This window comes from Ambystoma mexicanum, chromosome 13 (assembly GCF_040938575.1).
Source record: "Ambystoma mexicanum isolate Mex_15411 chromosome 13, UKY_AmexF1_1, whole genome shotgun sequence".
Classification (NCBI taxonomy): Eukaryota; Metazoa; Chordata; class Amphibia; order Caudata; family Ambystomatidae; genus Ambystoma; species Ambystoma mexicanum.
The window spans coordinates 795,689,432-795,702,469 of NC_090938.1; positions in this window are offsets into that span (position 1 = coordinate 795,689,432).

Here is a 13,038-nt window from a genome sequence, read left to right on the forward strand (position 1 = left end):
TGGAGTGTCTCCCAACACATTAGCTCAATGCCCGGGGAGTGTCTCCCAACACATCAGTGCACTGCCTGGGGAGTGTCTCCCAACACATCAGTGAACTGCCTGGGGAGCGTCTCCCAACACATCACTGAACTGCCTGGGGAGTGTCTCCCAACACATTAGCGCACTGCCCGGGGAGTGTTTCCCAACACATCAGTGCACTGCCTGGGGAGTGTCTCCCAACACATCAGTGCACTGCCTGGTGAGTGTCTCCCAACACATTAGCTCAATGCCTGGGGAGTGTCTCCCAACACATCAATGCACTGCCTGGGGAGTGTCTGCCAACACATCAGTGAACTGCCTGGGGATCGTCTCCCAACACATCACTGAACTGCCTAGGGAGTGTCTCCCAACACATTAGCGCACTGCCCGGGGAGTGTCTCACAACACATCAATGCACTGCCTGGGGAGTGTCTCCCAACACATTAGCTCAATTCCTGGGGAGTGTCTCCCAACACATCAGTGCACTGCCTGTGGAGTGTCTCCCAACACATCAGTGAACTGCCTGGGGAGCGTCTCCCAACACATCACTGAACTGCCTGGGGAGTGTCTCCCAACACATTAGCGCACTGCCTGGGGAGTGTCTCCCAACACATCAGTGCACTGCCTGGGGAGTGTCTCCCAACACATCAGTGCACTGCCTGGGGAGTGTCTCCCAACACATCAGTGGACTGCCTGTGGAGTGTCTCCCAACACATTAGCTCAATGCCCGGGGAGTGTCTCCCAACACATCAGTGCACTGCCTGGGGAGTGTCTCCCAACACATCAGTGCACTGCCTGTGGAGTGTCTCCCAACACATTAGCTCAATGCCCGGGGAGTGTCTCCCAACACATCAGTGCACTGCCTGGGGAGTGTCTCCCAACACATCAGTGAACTGCCTGGGGAGCGTCTCCCAACACATCACTGAACTGCCTAGGGAGTGTCTCCCAACACATTAGCGCACTGCCCGGGGAGTGTCTCCCAACACATCAGTGCACTGCCTGGGGAGTGTCTCCCAACACATCAGTGCACTGCCTGGGGAGTGTCTCCCAACACATCAGTGCACTGCCTGGGGAGTGTCTCCCAACACATTAGCTCAATGCCGGGGAGTGTCTCCCAACACATCAGTGCACTGCCTGGGGAGTGTCTCCCAACACATCAGTGAACTGCCTGGGGAGCGTCTCCCAACACATCACTGAATTGCCTGGGGAGTGTCTCCCAACACATTAGCGCACTGCCCGGGGAGTGTTTCCCAACACATCAGTGCACTGCCTGGGGAGTGTCTCCCAACACATCAATGCACTGCCTGGGGAGTGTCTCCCAACACATCAGTGAACTGCCTGGGGAGCGTCTCCCAACACATCACTGAACTGCCTGGGGAGTGTCTCCCAACACATTAGCGCACTGCCTGGGGAGTGTCTCCCAACACATCAGTGCACTGCCTGGGGAGTGTCTCCCAACACATCAGTGCACTGCCTGTGGAGTGTCTCCCAACACATTAGCTCAATGCCCGGGGAGTGTCTCCCAACACATCAGTGCACTGCCTGGGGAGTGTCTCCCAACACATCAGTGCACTGCCTGTGGAGTGTCTCCCAACACATTAGCTCAATGCCCGGGGAGTGTCTCCCAACACATCAGTGCACTGCCTGGGGAGTGTCTCCCAACACATCAGTGAACTGCCTGGGGAGCGTCTCCCAACACATCACTGAACTGCCTGGGGAGTGTCTCCCAACACATTAGCGCACTGCCCGGGGAGTGTTTCCCAACACATCAGTGCACTGCCTGGGGAGTGTCTCCCAACACATCAATGCACTGCCTGGGGAGTGTCTCCCAACACATCAGTGAACTGCCTGGGGAGCGTCTCCCAACACATCACTGAACTGCCTGGGGAGTGTCTCCCAACACATTAGCGCACTGCCCGGGGAGTGTCTCCCAACACATCAGTGCACTGCCTGGGGAGTGTCTCCCAACACATCAGTGCACTGCCCGGGTAGTGTCTCCCAACACATCAGTGCACTGCCTGGGGAGTGTCTCCCAACACATCAGTGCACTGCCTGGGGAGTGTCTCCCAACACATTAGCTCAATGCCTGGGGAGTGTCTCCCAACACATCAGTGCACTGCCTGGGGAGTGTCTCCCAACACATTAGCGCACTGCCTGGGGAGTGTCTCCAAACACATCAGTGCACTGCCTGGGGAGTGTCTCCCAACACATTAGCGCACTGCCTGGGGAGTGTCTCCAAACATATCAGTGCACTGCCTGGGGAGTGTCTCCCAACACATCGGTGCACTGCCTGGGGAGTGTCTCCCAACACATCAGTGCACTGCCTGGGGAGTGTCTCCCAACACATCAGTGCACTGCCTGTGGAGTGTCTCCCAACACATTAGCTCAATGCCCGGGGAGTGTCTCCCAACACATTAGCTCAATGCCCGGGGAGTGTCTCCCAATACATCAGTGCACTGCCTGGGGAGTGTCTCCCAACACATCAGTGAACTGCCTGGGGAGCGTCTCCCAACACATCACTGAACTGCCTGGGGAGTGTCACCCAACACATTAGCGCACTGCCCGGGGAGTGTTTCCCAACACATCAGTGCACTGCCTGGGGAGTGTCTCCCAACACATCAGTGCACTGCCTGGGGAGTGTCTCCCAACACATTAGCTCAATGCCTGGGGAGTGTCTCCCAACACATCAATGCACTGCCTGGGGAGTGTCTCCCAACACATCAGTGAACTGCCTGCGGAGCGTCTCCCAACACATCACTGAACTGCCTGGGGAGTGTCTCCCAACACATTAGCGCACTGCCCGGGGAGTGTCTCCCAACACATCAGTGCACTGCATGGGGAGTGTCTCCCAACACATCAGTGCACTGCCTGGGGAGTGTCTCCCAACACATTAGCTCAATGCCTGGGGAGTGTCTCCCAACACATCACTGCACTGCCTGGGGAGTGTCTCCCAACACATTAGCGCACTGCCTGGGGAGTGTCTCCCAACACATCAGTGCACTGCCTGGGGAGTGTCTCCCAACACATCAGTGCACTGCCTGGGGAGTGTCTCCCAACACATCAGTGCACTGCCTGGGGAGTGTCTCCCAGCACATCAGTGGACTGCCTGTGGAGTGTCTCCCAACACATTAGCTCAATGCCCGGGGAGTGTCTCCCAACACATCAGTGCACTGCCTGGGGAGTGTCTCCCAACACATCAGTGCACTGCCTGTAGTGTATCTCCCAACACATTAGCTCAATGCCAGGGGAGTGTCTCCCAACACATCAGTACACTGCCTGGGGAGCGTCTCCCAACACATCAGTGAACTGCCTGGGGAGCGTCTCCCAACACATCACTGAACTGCCTGGGGAGTGTCTCCCAACACATTAGCGCACTGCCCGGGGAGTGTCTCCCAACACATCAGTGCACTGCCTGGGGAGTGTCTCCCAACCCATCATTGAACTGCCTGGGGAGTGTCTCCCAACACAACAGTGCACTGCCTGGGGAGTGTGTCCCAACACATCGGTGCACTGCCTGGGGAGTGTCTCCCAACACACTGGTGCAATGCCCGGGGAGTGTCTCCCAACATATCAGTGAACTGCCTGGGGAGTGTCTCCCAACACATCAGTGCACTGCCTGGGGAGTGTCTCCCAACACATCAGTGCACTGCGTGGGGAGTGTCTACCAACACATTAGTGCACTGCCCGGGGAGTGTCTCCCAACACATTAGTGCACTGCCCGAGGAGTGTCTCCGAACACATCAGTGAACTGCCTGGGAGTGTCTCTGAGCACATCAGTGCACTGCCTGGGGAGTGTCTCCCAACACATCGGTGCACTGCCTGGGGAGTGTCCCCCAACACATTAGCGCACTGCCTGGGGAGTGTCTCCCAACACATTAGTGCACTGCCCGGGGAGTGTCTCCCAACACATCAGTGAACTGCCTGGGGAGTGTCTCCCAACACATCAGTGCACTGCCTGGGGAGTGTCTCCCAACACATCAGTGCACTGCCTGGGGAGTGTCTCCCAACACATTAGCTCAATGCCTGAGGAGTGTCTCCCAACACATCAGTGCACTGCCTGGGGAGTGTCTCCCAACACATTAGCACACTGCCTGGGGAGTGTCTCCCAACACATCAGTGCACTGCCTGGGGAGTGTCTCCAAACTCATCAGTGCACTGCCCGGGGAGTGTCTCCCAACACATCAGTGCACTGCCTGTGGAGTGTCTCCCAACACATCAGTGCACTGCCTGTGGATTGTCTCCCAACACATTAGCTCAATGCCCGGGGAGTGTCTCCTAACACATCAGTGCACTGCCTGGGGAGTGTCTCCCAACACATCAGTGCACTGCCTGTGGAGTGTCTACCAACACATTAGCTCAATGCCCGGGGAGTGTCTCCCAACACATCAGTGCACTGCCTGGGGAGTGTCTCCCAACACATCAGTGAACTGCCTGGGGAGCGTCTCCCAACACATCACTGAACTGCCTGGGGAGTGTCTCCCAACACATTAGCGCACTGCCCGGGGAGTGTCTCCCAACACATCAGTGCACTGCCTGGGGAGTGTCTCCCAACACATCAGTGCACTGCCTGGGGAGTGTCTCCCAACACATTAGCTCAATGCCTGGGGAGAGTCTCCCAACACATCAATGCACTGCCTGGGGAGTGTCTCCCAACATATCAGTGAACTGCCTGGGGAGCGTCTCCCAACACATCACTGAACTGCCCGGGGAGTGTCTCCCAACACATCAGTGCACTGCCTGGGGAGTGTCTCCCAACACATCAGTGCACTGCCTGTGGAGTGTCTCCCAACACATTAGCTCAATGCCCAGGGAGATTCTCCCAACACATCAGTGCACTGCCTGGGGAGCGTCTCCCAACACATCAGTGAACTGCCTGGGGAGCGTCTCCCAACACATCACTGAACTGCCTGGGGAGTGTCTCCCAACACATTAGCGCACTGGCCGGGGAGTGTCTCCCAACACATCAGTGCACTGCCTGGGGAGTGTCTCCCAACCCATCAGTGAACTGCCTGGGGAGTGTCTCCCAACACATCAGTGCACTGCCTGGGGAGTGTGTCCCAACACATCGGTGCACTGCCTGGGGAGTGTCTCCCAACACATTAGTGCAATGCCCGGGGAGTGTCTCCCAACATATCAGTGAACTGCCTGGGGAGTGTCTCCCAACACATCAGTGCACTGCCTGGGGAGTGTCTCCCAACACATCAGTGCACTGCGTGGGGAGTGTCTACCAACACATTAGTGCACTGCCCGGGAAGTGTCTCCCAACACATTAGGGCACTGCGTGGGGAGTGTCTCTGAACACATCAGTGAACTGCCTGGGAGTGTCTCCGAACACATCAGTGCACTGCCTGGGGAGTGTCTCCCAACACATCGGTGCACTGCCTGGGGAGTGTCCCCCAACACATTAGCGCACTGCCTGGGGAGTGTCTCCCAACACATTAGTGCACTGCCCGGGGAGTGTCTCCCAACACATCAGTGAACTGCCTGGGGAGTGTCTCCCATCACATCAGTGCACTGCCTGGGGAGTGTCTCCCAACACATCAGTGCACTGCCTGGCGAGTGTCTCCCAACACATCACTGAACTGCCTGGGGAGTGTCTCCCAACACATTAGCGCACTGCCCGGGGAGTGTTTCCCAACACATCAGTGCACTGCCTGGGGAGTGTCTCCCAACACATCAGTGCACTGCCTGGGGTGTGTCTCCCAACACATTAGCTCAATGCCTGGGGAGAGTCTCCCAACACATCAATGCACTGCCTGGGGAGTGTCTCCCAACATATCAGTGAACTGCCTGGGGAGCGTCTCCCAACACATCACTGAACTGCCCGGGGAGTGTCTCCCAACACATCAGTGCACTGCCTGGGGAGTGTCTCCCAACACATCAGTGCACTGCCTGTGGAGTGTCTCCCAACACATTAGCTCAATGCCCAGGGAGATTCTCCCAACACATCAGTGCACTGCCTGGGGAGCGTCTCCCAACACATCAGTGAACTGCCTGGGGAGCGTCTCCCAACACATCACTGAACTGCCTGGGGAGTGTCTCCCAACACATTAGCGCACTGGCCGGGGAGTGTCTCCCAACACATCAGTGCACTGCCTGGGGAGTGTCTCCCAACCCATCAGTGAACTGCCTGGGGAGTGTCTCCCAACACATCAGTGCACTGCCTGGGGAGTGTGTCCCAACACATCGGTGCACTGCCTGGGGAGTGTCTCCCAACACATTAGTGCAATGCCCGGGGAGTGTCTCCCAACATATCAGTGAACTGCCTCGGGAGTGTCTCCCAACACATCACTGCACTGCCTGGGGAGTGTCTCCCAACACATCAGTGCACTGCCTGGGGAGTGTCTCCCAACACATCAGTGCACTGCCTGGGGAGTGTCTCCCAGCACATCAGTGGACTGCCTGTGGAGTGTCTCCCAACACATTAGCTCAATGCCCGGGGAGTGTCTCCCAACACATCAGTGCACTGCCTGGGGAGTGTCTCCCAACACATCAGTGCACTGCCTGTGGAGTGTCTCCCAACACATTAGCTCAATGCCAGGGGAGTGTCTCCCAACACATCAGTGCACTGCCTGGGGAGCGTCTCCCAACACATCAGTGAACTGCCTGGGGAGCGTCTCCCAACACATCACTGAACTGCCTGGGGAGTGTCTCCCAACACATTAGCGCACTGCCCGGGGAGTGTCTCCCAACACATCAGTGCACTGCCTGGGGAGTGTCTCCCAACCCATCATTGAACTGCCTGGGGAGTGTCTCCCAACACATCAGTGCACTGCCTGGGGAGTGTCTCCCAACACACTGGTGCAATGCCCGGGGAGTGTCTCCCAACATATCAGTGAACTGCCTGGGGAGTGTCTCCCAACACATCAGTGCACTGCCTGGGGAGTGTCTCCCAACACATCAGTGCACTGCGTGGGGAGTGTCTACCAACACATTAGTGCACTGCCCGGGGAGTGTCTCCCAACACATTAGTGCACTGCCCGAGGAGTGTCTCCGAACACATCAGTGAACTGCCTGGGAGTGTCTCCGAGCACATCAGTGCACTGCCTGGGGAGTGTCTCCCAACACATCGGTGCACTGCCTGGGGAGTGTCCCCCAACACATTAGCGCACTGCCTGGGGAGTGTCTCCCAACACATTAGTGCACTGCCCGGGGAGTGTCTCCCAACACATCAGTGAACTGCCTGGGGAGTGTCTCCCAACACATCAGTGCACTGCCTGGGGAGTGTCTCCCAACACATCAGTGCACTGCCTGGGGAGTGTCTCCCAACACATTAGCTCAATGCCTGAGGAGTGTCTCCCAACACATCAGTGCACTGCCTGGGGAGTGTCTCCCAACACATTAGCACACTGCCTGGGGAGTGTCTCCCAACACATCAGTGCACTGCCTGGGGAGTGTCTCCAAACTCATCAGTGCACTGCCCGGGGAGTGTCTCCCAACACATCAGTGCACTGCCTGTGGAGTGTCTCCCAACACATCAGTGCACTGCCTGTGGAGTGTCTCCCAACACATTAGCTCAATGCCCGGGGAGTGTCTCCTAACACATCAGTGCACTGCCTGGGGAGTGTCTCCCAACACATCAGTGCACTGCCTGTGGAGTGTCTACCAACACATTAGCTCAATGCCCGGGGAGTGTCTCCCAACACATCAGTGCACTGCCTGGGGAGTGTCTCCCAACACATCAGTGAACTGCCTGGGGAGCGTCTCCCAACACATCACTGAACTGCCTGGGGAGTGTCTCCCAACACATTAGCGCACTGCCCGGGGAGTGTTTCCCAACACATCAGTGCACTGCCTGGGGAGTGTCTCCCAACACATCAGTGCACTGCCTGGGGAGTGTCTCCCAACACATTAGCTCAATGCCTGGGGAGAGTCTCCCAACACATCAATGCACTGCCTGGGGAGTGTCTCCCAACATATCAGTGAACTGCCTGGGGAGCGTCTCCCAACACATCACTGAACTGCCCGGGGAGTGTCTCCCAACACATCAGTGCACTGCCTGGGGAGTGTCTCCCAACACATCAGTGCACTGCCTGTGGAGTGTCTCCCAACACATTAGCTCAATGCCCAGGGAGATTCTCCCAACACATCAGTGCACTGCCTGGGGAGCGTCTCCCAACACATCAGTGAACTGCCTGGGGAGCGTCTCCCAACACATCACTGAACTGCCTGGGGAGTGTCTCCCAACACATTAGCGCACTGGCCGGGGAGTGTCTCCCAACACATCAGTGCACTGCCTGGGGAGTGTCTCCCAACCCATCAGTGAACTGCCTGGGGAGTGTCTCCCAACACATCAGTGCACTGCCTGGGGAGTGTGTCCCAACACATCGGTGCACTGCCTGGGGAGTGTCTCCCAACACATTAGTGCAATGCCCGGGGAGTGTCTCCCAACATATCAGTGAACTGCCTGGGGAGTGTCTCCCAACACATCAGTGCACTGCCTGGGGAGTGTCTCCCAACACATCAGTGCACTGCGTGGGGAGTGTCTACCAACACATTAGTGCACTGCCCGGGAAGTGTCTCCCAACACATTAGTGCACTGCGTGGGGAGTGTCTCTGAACACATCAGTGAACTGCCTGGGAGTGTCTCCGAACACATCAGTGCACTGCCTGGGGAGTGTCTCCCAACACATCGGTGCACTGCCTGGGGAGTGTCCCCCAACACATTAGCGCACTGCCTGGGGAGTGTCTCCCAACACATTAGTGCACTGCCCGGGGAGTGTCTCCCAACACATCAGTGAACTGCCTGGGGAGTGTCTCCCATCACATCAGTGCACTGCCTGGGGAGTGTCTCCCAACACATCAGTGCACTGCCTGGCGAGTGTCTCCCAACACATCACTGAACTGCCTGGGGAGTGTCTCCCAACACATTAGCGCACTGCCCGGGGAGTGTTTCCCAACACATCAGTGCACTGCCTGGGGAGTGTCTCCCAACACATCAGTGCACTGCCTGGGGAGTGTCTCCCAACACATTAGCTCAATGCCTGGGGAGAGTCTCCCAACACATCAATGCACTGCCTGGGGAGTGTCTCCCAACATATCAGTGAACTGCCTGGGGAGCGTCTCCCAACACATCACTGAACTGCCCGGGGAGTGTCTCCCAACACATCAGTGCACTGCCTGGGGAGTGTCTCCCAACACATCAGTGCACTGCCTGTGGAGTGTCTCCCAACACCTTAGCTCAATGCCCAGGGAGATTCTCCCAACACATCAGTGCACTGCCTGGGGAGCGTCTCCCAACACATCAGTGAACTGCCTGGAGAGCGTCTCCCAACACATCACTGAACTGCCTGGGGAGTGTCTCCCAACACATTAGCGCACTGGCCGGGGAGTGTCTCCCAACACATCAGTGCACTGCCTGGGGAGTGTCTCCCAACCCATCAGTGAACTGCCTGGGGAGTGTCTCCCAACACATCAGTGCACTGCCTGGGGAGTGTGTCCCAACACATCGGTGCACTGCCTGGGGAGTGTCTCCCAACACATTAGTGCAATGCCCGGGGAGTGTCTCCCAACATATCAGTGAACTGCCTGGGGAGTGTCTCCCAACACATCAGTGCACTGCCTGGGGAGTGTCTCCCAACACATCAGTGCACTGCGTGGGGAGTGTCTACCAACACATTAGTGCACTGCCCGGGAAGTGTCTCCCAACACATTAGTGCACTGCGTGTGGAGTGTCTCTGAACACATCAGTGAACTGCCTGGGAGTGTCTCCGAACACATCAGTGCACTGCCTGGGGAGTGTCTCCCAACACATCGGTGCACTGCCTGGGGAGTGTCCCCCAACACATTAGCGCACTGCCTGGGGAGTGTCTCCCAACACATTAGTGCACTGCCCGGGGAGTGTCTCCCAACACATCAGTGAACTGCCTGGGGAGTGTCTCCCATCACATCAGTGCACTGCCTGGGGAGTGTCTCCCAACACATCAGTGCACTGCCTGGCGAGTGTCTCCCAACACATCACTGAACTGCCTGGGGAGTGTCTCCCAACACATTAGCACACTGCCTGGGGAGTGTCTCCCAACACATTAGTTCACTGCCCGAGGAGTGTCACCCAACACATTAGTTCACTGCCTGGGAAGTATCTCCCAACACATCAGTGCACTGCCTGTGGAGTGTCTCCCAACACATCAGTGCACTGCCTGGGGAGTGTCTCCCAACACATCAGTGCACTGCCTGTGGAGTGTCTCCCAACACATTAGCTCAATGCCCAGGGAGTGTCTCCCAACACATCAGTGCACTGCCTGGGGAGTGTCTCCCAACACATCAGTGCACTGCCTGTGGAGTGTCTCCCAACACATTAGCTCAATGCCCGGGGAGTGTCTCCCAACACATCAGTGCACTGCCTGGGGAGTGTCTCCCAACACATCAGTGAACTGCCTGGGGAGCGTCTCCCAACACATCACTGAACTGCCTGGGGAGTGTCTCCCAACACATTAGCGCACTGCCCGGGGAGTGTTTCCCAACACATCAGTGCACTGCCTGGGGAGTGTCTCCCAACACATCAGTGCACTGCCTGGTGAGTGTCTCCCAACACATTAGCTCAATGCCTGGGGAGTGTCTCCCAACACATCAATGCACTGCCTGGGGAGTGTCTCCCAACACATCAGTGCACTGCCTGGCGAGTGTCTCCCAACACATCACTGAACTGCCTGGGGAGTGACTCCCAACACATTAGCGCACTGCCTGGGGAGTGTCTCCCAACACATTAGTTCACTGCCCGAGGAGTGTCACCCAACACATTAGTTCACTGCCTGGGAAGTATCTCCCAATACATCAGTGCACTGCCTGTGGAGTGTCTCCCAACACATCAGTGCACTGCCTGGGGAGTGTCTCCCAACACATCAGTGCACTGCCTGTGGAGTGTCTCCCAACACATTAGCTCAATGCCCAGGGAGTGTCTCCCAACACATCAGTGCACTGCCTGGGGATGTCTCCCAAAACATCAGTGCACTGCCTGTGGAGTGTCTCCCAACACATCAGTGAACTGCCTGGGGATCGTCTCCCAACACATCACTGAACTGCCTGGGGAGTGTCTCCCAACACATTAGCGCACTGCCCGGGGAGTGTTTCCCAACACATCAGTGCACTACCTGGGGAGTGTCTCCCAACACATCAGTGCACTGCCTGGTGAGTGTCTCCCAACACATTAGCTCAATGCCTGGGGAGTGTCTCCCAACACATCAATGCACTGCCTGGGGAGTGTCTCCCAACACATCAGTGAACTGCCTGGGGATCGTCTCCCAACACATCACTGAACTGCCTAGGGAGTGTCTCCCAACACATTAGCGCACTGCCCGGGGTGTGTCTCACAACACATCAATGCACTGCCTGGGGAGTGTCTCCCAACACATTAGCTCAATTCCTGGGGAGTGTCTCCCAACACATCAGTGCACTGCCTGTGGAGTGTCTCCCAACACATCAGTGAACTGCCTGGGGAGCGTCTCCCAACACATCACTGAACTGCCTGGGGAGTGTCTCCCAACACATTAGCGCACTGCCTGGGGAGTGTCTCCCAACACATCAGTGCACTGCCTGGGGAGTGTCTCCCAACACATCAGTGCACTGCCTGGGGAGTGTCTCCCAACACATCAGTGCACTGCCTGGGGAGTGTCTCCCAACACATCAGTGGACTGCCTGTGGAGTGTCTCCCAACACATTAGCTCAATGCCCGGGGAGTGTCTCCCAACACATCAGTGCACTGCCTGGGGAGTGTCTCCCAACACATCAGTGCACTGCCTGTGGAGTGTCTCCCAACACATTAGCTCAATGCCCGGGGAGTGTCTCCCAACACATCAGTGCACTTCCTGGGGAGTGTCTCCCAACACATCAGTGAACTGCCTGGGGATCGTCTCCCAACACATCACTGAACTGCCTGGGGAGTGTCTCCCAACACATTAGCGCACTGCCCGGGGAGTGTCTCCCAACACATCAGTGCACTGCCTGGGGAGTGTCTTCCAACCCATCAGTGAACTGCCTGGGGGGTGTCTCCCAACACATCAGTGCACTGCCTGGGGAGTGTGTCCCAACACATCGGTACACTGCTTGGGGAGTGTCTCCCAACACATTAGTGCAATGCCCGGGGAGTGTCTCCCAACATATCAGTGAACTGCCTGGGGAGTGTCTCCCAACACATCAGTGCACTGCCTGGGGAGTGTCTTCCAACACATCAGTGCTCTGCGTGGGGAGTGTCTACCAACACATTAGTGCACTGCCCGGGGAGTGTCTCCCAACACATTAGTGCACTGCCCGAGGAGTGTCTCCGAACACATCAGTGAACTGCCTGGGAGTGTCTCCGAACACATCTGTGCACTGCCTGGGGAGTGTCTCCCAACACATCGGTGCACTGCCTGGGGAGTGTCCCCCAACACATTAGCGCACTGCCTGGGGAGTGTCTCCCAGCACATTAGTGCACTGCCCGGGGAGTGTCTCCCAACACATCAGTGAACTGCCTGGGGAGTGTCTCCCATCACATCAGTGCACTGCCTGGCAAGTGTCTCCCAACACATCAGTGTACTGCCTGGGGAGCGTCTCCCAACACATCACTGAACTGCCTGGGGAGTGTCTCCCAACACATTAGCGCACTGCCTGGGGAGTGTCTCCCAACACATTAGTTCACTGCCCGGGGAGTGTCTCCCAACACATTAGTTCACTGCCTGGGAAGTATCTCCCAACACATCAGTGCACTGCCTGGGGAATGTCTCCCAACACATCGGTGCACTACCTGGGCAGTGTCTCCCAACACATCGGTGCACTGCCTGGGGAGTGTCTCCCAACAAATTAGCGCACTGCCTGGGGAGTGTCTCCCAACACATTAGCGCACTGCCTGGGGAGTGTCTCCCAACACATCAGTGCACTGCCTGGGGAGTGTCTCCCAACACATCAGTGCACTGCCTGGGGAGTGTCTCCCAACACATCAGTGGACTGCCTGTGGAGTGTCTCCCAACACATTAGCTCAATGCCCGGGAAGTGTCTCCCAACACATCAGTGCACTGCCTTGGGAGTGTCTCCCAACACATCAGT